We start from the raw sequence: 11655 nt of genomic DNA on the forward strand, positions 1-11655 counted from the left end.
GAATACAAAGAATGTCCTTCTGATATCAAATAATTTTGATTTTTTGAAATTCACAATGTAATACACATTTTATGGCAAATGAATAAAAATTGATATTTTTGATATTTAACAGTACTCGAAGTAAACTTTATAAATCTGATGATTTATACTTCAAGTGTATGTAGGTGGGATGAAAAGCCGACGATCAATTGAAAATTTTGACCTTTCGTATTGAAGACCTTTCATATTGGGAAAAAAAATCCATATCTTCAATATGAAAGGTCAAAATTTTCAATTGATCGTCGGCTTTTCCTCCCAGCTACATACACTTTAAGAATATATCATTAGATTTATAAAATTTACTTCGAGGACTGTTATATATCAAAAATGTGAAAAATATCAACTTTTAATAATTTGTCATAAATTTTGAATTATATCGTGAATTTCAAAAATGAAAATTATTTGATATCAGAAAGACATTCTTCGTATTCAGAATGCAATTCGATATGTCTGATGTGCTCTCATGTTCCACAAAAAATACTGTCAAAACGCTCATTCCAGATCCCTTAAGCAGCAGATATTCAGCACATAACAGCATTATACATACAGGTGTTACTTTTGTAATTCAGAAATCATCTGCAGATATTTGAATTTCATTGGACAGTTTAAGAATCATCTTGTGATTATGCTCAAACGCTAGCTATTTCAGTGCATATCAGCATAATCAGTTACCATAGGGTATTAAATAAAAGGCACTAAATTTAATGCCCACGTGACCCATGGGCGCCGCCATACCAAGACCACCAAGTGATCAGTAGATGTGCTACAGTGCTAAGAGATATAGAAAAATACCATCAAAATTGCAAAATAATTATACATGGGGGGATTCTGTTTTTATAGTATGTTTTCAAGAACTAAATTTTGAAAGTTTTGGTCGACGGAAAAAAAGTTATCGCCGGAAACTCTTACAATAATACTACAAAGATGCAAAAAAATGACAAATTTGCTAGAAAATGTGGACATGCATCCCGCGTTTCCAATTGAAATATACAGGAAGACAACCCTCTGTGCCAAAGGGCACTTTTCCAGACATCCTGTCTAGACGCAATAATGTCAGCGCCCATCTGGTCACGTGGGCATTAAATTAAGTGCCTTTATTTAAATGCCCTATTAAAGACGACTGATAATAATAGTGTTACCTTAGTTTGTAATTAAGCTATCTCCACTAGATAGCAGCGTAGTAATATAATGTTACCTTTGTAATTTAAGATATAGCATTACAGCAGTATGGACCAAAATTATTATTGTATTGGTATCTATTGTAAGCAGCTGAAATTACAACTGGCAATGTGTGTCGTTATTTTGCTATCTACAGAAGATCTAACTTACAAAGAGCTACAAATGTTATAACAACTCATTACACTGCTATCTACTGAAGATGTAGATGCACAAATCCATTAGAGTGCGAAATTGGTTATTTGCACATGAATACTCAGATTACCTCATACCAAAAATAAGGCGTTTAAACTGCGTGGCATGGACAGGTAATGAGTGCAACCAGCTTGTAGCGCAGGGCGATATATTCCAAATTGTTTTCACCTATTGCTAAGGTAGTTAATCCGATTTATTACGTATTATCGCCCTCCTATTATATCAAGTTAAAATATTGTTGCTTGCCTGCTGTTATTAAAAGTACAACGAAAGGTATTCCAACAAACACATGTTTTAAAACGTTATAAGCATGTTATATACTCGCTTTGGCTTTGGTGAAAACGTTTTAATAAGAAATAAATGTTGGGTTATGTAAAAGTCATAAAAACATTCTTAAAACGTTTTACATGAAAAAACACTACAGCAACATTTGTTGTCAAAATGTTGTCGCAAAATAATTTTGATAATGTTACGTTTTCTGTAAAACGTTTTGTGTTTGCTGGGCATAGTCAATATTTTAATATTAAAATATGCAACAGCAATAATGTTTCATACCAGCTGTTATTCACAGTACAATGAAAGATATACAGTCCATAGATATACAACGGCAATAAAATATGATGCAAGCAGAGCATCAACTTGATATACTCATTATGTTCTCTGTTGGATATATAAAAAAAAAACCAATTGCATAATTTTGAATAGGGAATTGTAAAAAAGTACAACAAAATGAGCTACATAACAGCAATAAATAATATTGTATTATGAAGCAAGCAACAGAGCATTAATTTTCTTTGCCTATTTCTTCCCTGTTGGATTTTTTTTAATCGCCACAATTTTGAATAGGGAATTTATATAAGCAGCTGCTTTCCAAAAACGGTAATTTCAAATTCTTATACATAGCCAAGTCAAATTATTGGAAAACCTGGTTTAGTCCACCACAAAGTGCAACATAATCCATTCACATGCATATAGGCCTATCTCCCAAATGCTGAGACAAAAACTTATCAAAAGTCTAGAAAAGCCTAAGTAGAAGAACAGTTGAAGAACAAATCTGGTCAAAATCCATGCCAATGTATTCCTCTTATCACAAGGATTCAGAAAAAGTATAGTTTGATCTGTCTCCGACGTACAGTTCTTGGGTTATAGGCAAAATGTCAAATTTGGGATTAGATCCCGGAATTAGATTAGACTTCGAATCTCTCTTGTGAATAGGGATGGCAGTCTTCCATTGGTTTGGGGAAACTCCCTTGGAGTAGCAAAGCTCAAACAGCAGGCTGAGTGGTCTTGCAAGTTCTGCGCTGCTTTCCTTCAGGACTTTTGCAGGGTTTTCATCAGGACCAGTGGGCTTTATTTGGTTATAGATTCCTGTGAAGCTTCCTAACAGCTTTGACCTTGAAGGCTATCTTTTCCAATGAGCACATTGAATGTTGAACTTCAGGAGCATATTCTTCCGCGCTGGCAAGCTGACATTTAGCGGCAAAAGTCTGGCAGAATTTTTCAGCTTTGTCTTTCGATGTAGTGTAGACTTGACGCCGTCCTTCAGCACTGGTATATCAACTCTGGTGGACTTACCAGACAGGGTGTTAACAGTGTTCCACCATTTCTTGCTGCTGTGGCTGCCATCTGAGAGTTCTTTCCTCAACGTGTTATTATCGCTCCTTCTGGCTACCTTCTCTGCACGATTATATTCCTTTCTAGCATTTGTAAACTCCTTGTTTTCTTTGGTGTTTTTTCTTTTTTAGCTTCCTGAATAAGCGGTGCTTCTTGGTTGCTGCGCGCTCGTTTGTAGTGGTCATCAAACCATACCTTGTCTCCAGTCTTCTTGAAAACGAGCTTTACTGGTATGAAAATTACCATTGCATCACTGATGACAGTGGTGATGTTGCTGCAAGATTCTTCTGGGTCATCATATTGGAGTGCAAGAAACCAGTCTGCGGATGCCAGAAAACCTCTTATCCCCCATATCAGCCTCGTCGAACTGCCGCCACACTTTGCGCTTGTAGGGTTTTCCTCTGTACAGCGGCACGTTCAGTTTAAAATGAACTGGACCATTGTCTGAAGTACCTACAATCCACGAAAAAAGGTTGGCACACTTTGCCTGTCTTTTGGTATATATCTGCCCCCGCTCCCCCAATTCAATGTTGGACCAAGCCATGTTGTCAACAGGTCCGTGAGACCCTCCAACATTCAAAGATGGGGAGTGGGGAAGGGTGAGATATAGGGGGAGTCTGTACTTCACATATATTGCATGCATGTTTCTCTCGCCTCCCCAATTTTAATAGGGCACGCATTTCCATTGTTTAGTGCAAGTGTGCCAACTATTAATTTCGCGGATTGTAGTCTTGCATGTACTGTGCAGGTGGTATCTGGTCTTCACAAATTGTGTTATTCCAAGAGCACTACACATCTCAAGTGTGCGGCTGCCAAGCCATTCCTTGTGGTGGACATTGAAGTCGCCAAGAAGAACTAACTGTTTGTGCATTGAATTCAGAAAGCTTTGACAAGGTGATGGAGTTCAGATAGCTGATGATATCACTGTTTAGTGCTAGGTGGTCTTAGACAGCAACAAAGAGTATTTTCTTCATTGTTACTGAGAATCACATCAGCTCCGTGTCCTCTGGATCAAGAGCACTGTCATGATATATGGCGATACCCTCCAGGCAATAGATGGAGATCCCTGCTTTATACCACAGCTGAGAGAGTATCCTGGTATAACAATGCAGTCAGCACCATCATTCACAGTAGCATCCAAGAAGGTTTCCACGATGAAAATAATGGATGGCTTTAGTTCGTAGCACAGATTGGACAACTCACCTATGTTTAAACGTAGTCCTCTGATGTTCACTTCTAGTAAAGTCAGGTCCGTTTGACGTTGTCGTTGGGCAGGCATGAGTCGCTTCCGTTTTGATCCGTCCATTCGAGGCTTCTTTAATTTACTTGCAGCGAGAGAAGTTGAAGAGTGGGGATTGCTGGCCAGAGATTCAGAACAGTTCGGTTTTCCAGATGGCAGACGATGAGGTGGTCAGTTTACACCCCACACTACCCGTTCATCCATGTATAAACAAAAACAAAACACATGAGATATGGCAAACTTTTCTTTATTTGACAAAATCGGAGAATGTTTCATTTGCGGACTCAAATTGTGATCTTTTTGTCTAATTTTTCCCTCTATTGTCTTTCCTTAGGAATGATTTAAAATCGCTATTTCACTCTTTCTTACTTTAAACAAGAAATGTCTTTAAAAAGGACAACGCAGTGATTAAAGGAAACATGCTGGATTTGCCTCGGTTCCGGAGCCACTACGGATTTAAAGGACCATTCGGTGATTTGCTCAAAAAGTCACACGGACTTACACATTTGGATCATTCTCAATAAAATATTGTTGCCTCCCATTGTTTAGTCTCAGGTACAGAATGCTGTTGATATTTCCGATCCCGCCAGTAATGTCGCAGAGACTGCAATCATTGCGCCCATTGTAAAGAATGCCGCCGAGAAGCTATCTGTCGCATCAAAAATGTAGCCTGTAAAGACGGACAAGTTAGAAAAGAAACTGTGAAGAAAATATAAGTGTGCACTTCATTTTTCATGACCTGTGTAATAATAACCTTTACCTTTAACGCACTTCTATTCATTATTATGTTTTGATGAATCCAAGTGTGAGAAAATATTGGATCCAACACATAATAATGATAAAATTGGATGCTTTCCAATGTGCGCCCAATATTTATTGGTCTCGCTATGAATATTTATTGGTTTCGCTATAAGTTTTGGACTCGAGTACGTATCGTCCAATATTTTAAAACTCATAGCTCGACCAATAAATATGGGCTCAATTGATGCAATTTTATATAAAAATCGGATTGTTATAACACTTGTTGCACGTGTAGGCTAAACTGAAATATCATATAATTGAAGACCGAATTAACAAGACTAGTTTGCGTCTGACGTCAGTGCAAAGGCGCGGCGTGATTGGTTGCTGACCTGCGCAGTACGGCAATTTTGGTCTGGTTGACAGGACGTCATACGCAAACTAGTCTTTTTTTTAATTCGGACTTCAATTATATGATATTTCAGTTTAGCCTACACAGGGTGAATCAAAACTCGACCGGCGGTTGACCGCCGTTTCCATCCGGTTCCGTCCGGTTTCTATTGTTCTAAACAATGAAAACTTCACATTCTGCTGTAACAGTATACATAACAGTCTATAGATTAGATGAATTTGGATTACTTAAAACATGCGACTTATTTGATTTGTTGAGGTTGATCTTCTGCTTTAAATTGGTTAATGGAATTTTGCCAATTTTTCAAGCCTTCTAAGGTTAAGGAGTTTAGGTGTCTCCATCACTGTAATTATCATACCAATGCCTTTTTCAACTCTGTTTTTGTTTCCTTTCCACGTTTGTGGAATGAACCTCCCACTGATGTCCGCTCTCGCCCTCCCTTACATTGTTTAAGGGGGTACTACACCCCTGTGGTAAATTCGTGACTATTTTTGCATTTTCTCAAAAATAATAACACACTGGTAACAAAAGTTATGTATATTATTGGGGCAAGGAATCCAATTACTACACTGAAATTTCAGTGACTCAAGACAAGCGGTTCAGTATATATGATAGGAAACGAGGTACATTCTAGCGGTACCTCTTTTCGTATCATAAATAATGAACCGCTTGTCTTGGGTCACTGAAATTCCAGTGTAGTAATTGGATTCCTTGCCCCAATAATATACATAACTTTTGTTACCACTGTGTTATTAGTTTTGATAAAAATGCAAAAATAGTCACGAATTTATCGAGGGGTGTAGTACCCCCTTAAGGCCATGTGTGAAGAACATTTTATGATGTAATTATGTTTTTCATATTGTGATGTGCCCTGAGTTATTTAATTTGATGATTTATCTTTGTTTACAAAGTTACATGAGTGATGACATTTTAGGGGAATTCCCCTCTCAAATTGAGCAAAACAAGTTGAATCATATCTAATTTGGAATATTTGGAAACCCCTTTAGATTGTAAAGAGATGACATCATATATGGGATTCCCCTCAGGAAGTGATGTAATGGGATTTCCCCTCAGGAAGTGATGTCATGTGAAAGGTTTATGTTATAATTAAGACTTTGGAATTTCCCAGATTAAGCATAATGTGAAGGTAGTAAATGGCCCATAATAGAATGGGGTTTTTCCCATGCTTGATATATAAGAAATGTAAACACAATTATTGACACAGTTGATAGTGTTGATCTGGGCTATGCTTACAGTCCAATTCCTTGAAAGAAAGGAAATTACAAACCAGAAATATTTTATGTAGTCAAAGTGCTATTATTTACCAGTGTTGTCGGAGAAGATCTAGAATACGTCAAAGAACGTTATTCTTCCAAGAAAGGAAATATATTCTTCTGTCGACTTGCTGAAGTCTGGTATTTTGATTCAACGCAACTGTCAAAATAAGTGGGGACAACTGCATCGCAGTCCTGCTTCCTGAAAGGTGGAAATAGCACCAAGTTTGGAGAAAGCAGCGCAAGGAGTTAAATTTGGAGAACTGCGCAAGGAGTTTAGCATAGGAGAACGGCGCAAGGAGTTTAGCATAGGAGGACGGCGCAAGGAGTTTAGTATAGGGAATTGCGCAAGGAGTTGTAAACGTGTTTGGAGAACACCATTTTCGTGTAAGGATTTTATACGCAAGGAGTTATCAATGCAAGTGTACAAAGGACTTCGCTGATTGTCGCAGGACAAGTGAATAGGGATATATTACATCAGTCGTCCAGAACATTACAAGAACTTTATGATCACCAAGAAGAAGAATGCTGGCTAAGTACAAAATAGATAAAGAGTGATTATATTTGATTAATGTATAATGCATTTGTAGTCATTATATTGTACCAAACGAAACTTGCTTTCAATTAAAGACTTAGATTTTGTTAGCTTAAACGAACAGTGTATTTGTGTTGTGCATTCGTGTGAGTTCGGGTAAAAGGTGATTTTGGCCTTGAGTCAAGTACGACTCGTAACAAAATTGGGGGCTCGTCCGGGAAATACACTGTAAAAAAGTTAACATTAATATACTGAGTCTTGAAAGTGAAAGTACAGTATGGCAGAGTTCAAAGCAGAAGAGTTTCTTGAAACTATAGATTGGGAGAAGTTTGATAAGTTGAAGAAACCTGATTTATTAGCATTTGCAAAATACTATGAATTGGATGTAAAGCAAGCCAACAGAAAACAAATAATCAAAAATGCCTTGATTGAAGTTTTGGTTGATGAAGAGTATTTTGAGGAATCCATTTTGGACAAGAGAAAAGAGGTCAAAACTGAAATCGGGGATGCAGTTAAGTTGAAAGAACTAGAAGTTCAGGTGGAAATGGAAAAAATGAAAATGCAATTGCAGTTGGACATGCAAAAGCTAGATATGCAAAATAAAGAAAAGCAAGAAAGATTAGATATGGAGAAACAGAAAATGGCAATGGAAGACAAAGCGCGCCATGAAAAGATGGCGCTGGAAGCACATTTGAAAGAAAAAGAAATTGAGTTTGAACAAGAGAAGTTGGCTAAGCTAGGTGACAAATACTCATCAAGTTTCTCCTCAAAGTCAGGCTTTGATGTTACAAAGTATGTAAAGCTTGTGCCTAAATTCAAAGAGAAAGAAGTTGATGAGTATTTTCAACATTTTGAAAAGGTAGCTACAAATTTGAAATGGCCTCCAGAGCATTGGACCCTACTGTTACAAAGTAGTTTTGTGGGGAAGGCCAGGGAGACTTACTCAGCTCTACCAATAGAGAAATGTAATAATTATGAAGAAGTCAAACAAGCAGTCCTTAAGGCCTATGAACTGGTGCCTGAAGCATACAGACAAAAGTTCAGATATTCAAGAAAGCAAGCAGATCAAACGCATGTAGAATTTGCTAGAGTAAAAGAACAAATGTTTGACAGGTGGCTTGGGTCAAAAGAAGTCAAAGATGATTTCGGCCAACTTAAGCAATTAGTTCTTATAGAAGAGTTCAAGAAATGTGTCCACGTTGACATTAAAACCCATTTGGATGAAAGCGCTAGCAAAATTAAGACGCTAAATGAGGCGGCGACAATGGCGGACGACTATGGCTTAACTCACAAATTGAATGCGAGTAGATTTAGTCATAACAGAAGTTATTCAAACAGGTTCAGCCATAACCAACCTAGAGCAAATCAGGGTGGTACACAAGAAGGGAGATCTCAGTCTAATCACAGATCCTGGTCTAATTCACAGCATAGTGCTGGTGGTAGAGGGACCCCATGGAGTTCAGGTACCAGACCAACAGGTGGGACTGAATTTAAATCCCAATTAGTTTGCAATTTCTGTAAGAAACCAGGACATACAGTGACCACGTGTCGGAGCTTAAAAGCCAAACAAGATGCACAAAAACAGCAGCAAACTGCTAGTAATACTGTAGGATGTGCAGTGTCACTTGAGTCAAAGAAACAAGTCAGTCAAATCAAAAACAAGAATTCCCACAAAAGGGAGGTGAGACAGACAAGGTGTGTGAAGAATTTGAACCATTTGTGTTAGAGGGAGTAGTATCACTTGGTGATAATGGTAGTCCAAAGCCCATTAAGATTGTGCGAGATACGTGGTGTGCACGGTCTATGATTCTGGAAGGAACTTTGCCCTTTAATGAGGATAGTTCAGCTGGTAATGCTTTGATCCAGGGTATTGGGATGGAAATACTTAATGTACCTCTCCACAAAATTAACTTGACATCTGACTTGGTTTCTGGTCCTGTGCCCATAGGAGTTAGACACGAATTGCCAGTCAAAGGAGTGTCCATGTTGCTAGGAAATGATTTGGCAGGGGGGAAGGATTTTCCTGACCCAATAGTTACAGATAAGCCCTGTTTGCAGGATGATAGTAGTGAGGAAAAGGAGATATTTCCTGCATGTGCAGTTACACGGGCAATGAGTAAGAGGGCCTCTGTAGAAACAATTGAGGACAACCAAATTGATGACTTAGGCTACAATTTGGAAGACACATTTGTGTCACAGTTGAATGAGAAAGAAGATAAACTTCCTTCTTCTGGGGATAAAAATACCCCTCAAAATGACACAGCCTCTGAGCATGAACAAATTGGGGAAACATTGAGAGACCCATTAAGTCATGACAAGCTAATTCTGGAGCAACAAAATGACCCAGAACTCAAAGAGATCAATCAAAGGGCATTGACCCTAGAAGAAGCAGAACAAAATTCTGTCTGTTTTTACAAACAAGATGATGTGCTAATGAGAAAATGGCGGCCCCCTGATGCACCTGCCGATGAAGAGTGGAAGGTAGTGCACCAAATTGTGGTACCAAAAGTCTATCACACTGAAGTTATTAACATAGCACATAATAGTCCCATGGCAGGGCATTTGGGTGTTAAGAAAACTCATGAAAGAATTCTGAGACATTTCTGGTGGCCCACTCTCAGAAAAGATGTTTCTGAATATTGCAAAACATGTCACATATGCCAAGTAGTAGGGAAGCCAAATCAGAAAATACCTCCTGCTCCATTAAAGCCAATTCCAGCCTTTGATGAACCATTTAGTAGGGTTATTATTGATTGTGTAGGCCCCTTACCAAAGACTAAGTCAGGTAATCAGTACCTTCTGACAATTATGTGTGTCAACACGCTTTCCTGAAGCCATACCATTGAGAAATATTAAAGCAGTGACCATAGTGAAAGCTTTAACCAAGTTCTTCACATTTGTGGGGCTCCCCAAGTCCATACAGTCAGACCAGGGATCAAACTTTACTTCTGGAGTATTTCAGCAGGTCATGTATCAATTAGGTATAGAACAGTATACCTCAAGTGCTTACCATCCAGAATCACAAGGTGCACTAGAAAGGTTCCACCAAACACTGAAAAACATGATCAGGACATACTGTTTGGAATTTCAGAGGGACTGGGATGAGGGAGTACACTTGTTGTTGTTTGCTGCCAGGAAGCTGTTCAGGAAACTTTAGGATTTAGTCCTTTTGAGTTAGTGTTTGGACACACAGTACGCGGACCCTTAAAGTTGTTGAAAGAAAAGTGGCTCAATGAGAAATCAGATATCAATTTATTGGATTATGTCTCCAATTTTAAGCATAGGCTTAACAGAGCAACTGATATCGCCAAAGAAAACTTGAAACAGGGTCAGGCCAATCTTTTGAAAGGGTACTGGCAGGTTCCACTCACAGACCGTGCCAAAGAGATTTCTGCCTTTTGTACACCATTTGGTCTTTACCAATACAAAGTTATGCCATTTGGGTTGAAAAACGCACCTGCAACATTTCAGAGAATGGTAAATCAAATTGTGGCAGACATAGAGGGATGTGAAGCGTATGTAGATGATTTGATTGTTTACAGTCAAACTTGGGAACAACACATGGAACAACTCCATCAATTGTTTAAGAAGCTGTCTGAAGTACAGTTAACAGTCAATCTGGTAAAAGTGAGTTTTGCCATGCCACAGTCACATACTTGGGATATGTTGTAGGTCAAGGTCAGGTGAAACCTATCAAAGCCAAAGTTGAAGCAATTGAGCAATACCCCACACCTGTAAACAAGAAGGCACTCATGAGATTTCTAGGAATGGTTGGCTATTATAGAAAGTTCTGTCCAAACTTTTCAGAGATAGCAAGTCCTTTGACTGATTTGTTGAAGAAAGATGCAAAATTCATTTGGTCAGAACAGTGTGAAAATGCTCTTCACAAAGTCAAATCTATACTCATGAGTTCACCAGTACTTACTGCACCTGATTTTCAGAAGCAGTTTAAGTTGACTGTTGATGCCAGTGACATAGGCTGTGGAGGTGTTGTGATGCAAGAGGGTGAAGATCAAATAGATCACCTCATTTGTTACTTTTCAAGGAAATTCAACAAGCACCAGAGAAATTACTCCACAATTGAGAAGGAGTGTCTAGCATTGCTATTAGCACTGCTACATTTTGATGTGTATTTGGGTACCACAGTATACCCTGTGCTTGTTTTCACAGATCACAATCCCCTCACCTTCATCAACAGGATGAAGAACACAAACCAAAGACTGGTGAGGTGGAGTTTGACCTTGCAAGAGTACAATCTGGACATCAAACATATTAAGGGAAAAGACAATGTAATGGCTGATGCCTTGTCCAGAATTGCATAAAAACTGACAAACAAAAATTCCTTTAAGAAGGAACTTGTGTGACAAGTAGTCACTGTGTATGTTGAGTTAAGCACTCGAAGTTAATATTATGTTGAAGTTGATGTAACAGA

This window comes from Amphiura filiformis, chromosome 16 (assembly GCF_039555335.1).
Source record: "Amphiura filiformis chromosome 16, Afil_fr2py, whole genome shotgun sequence".
NCBI classification, from domain to species: domain Eukaryota; kingdom Metazoa; phylum Echinodermata; class Ophiuroidea; order Amphilepidida; family Amphiuridae; genus Amphiura; species Amphiura filiformis.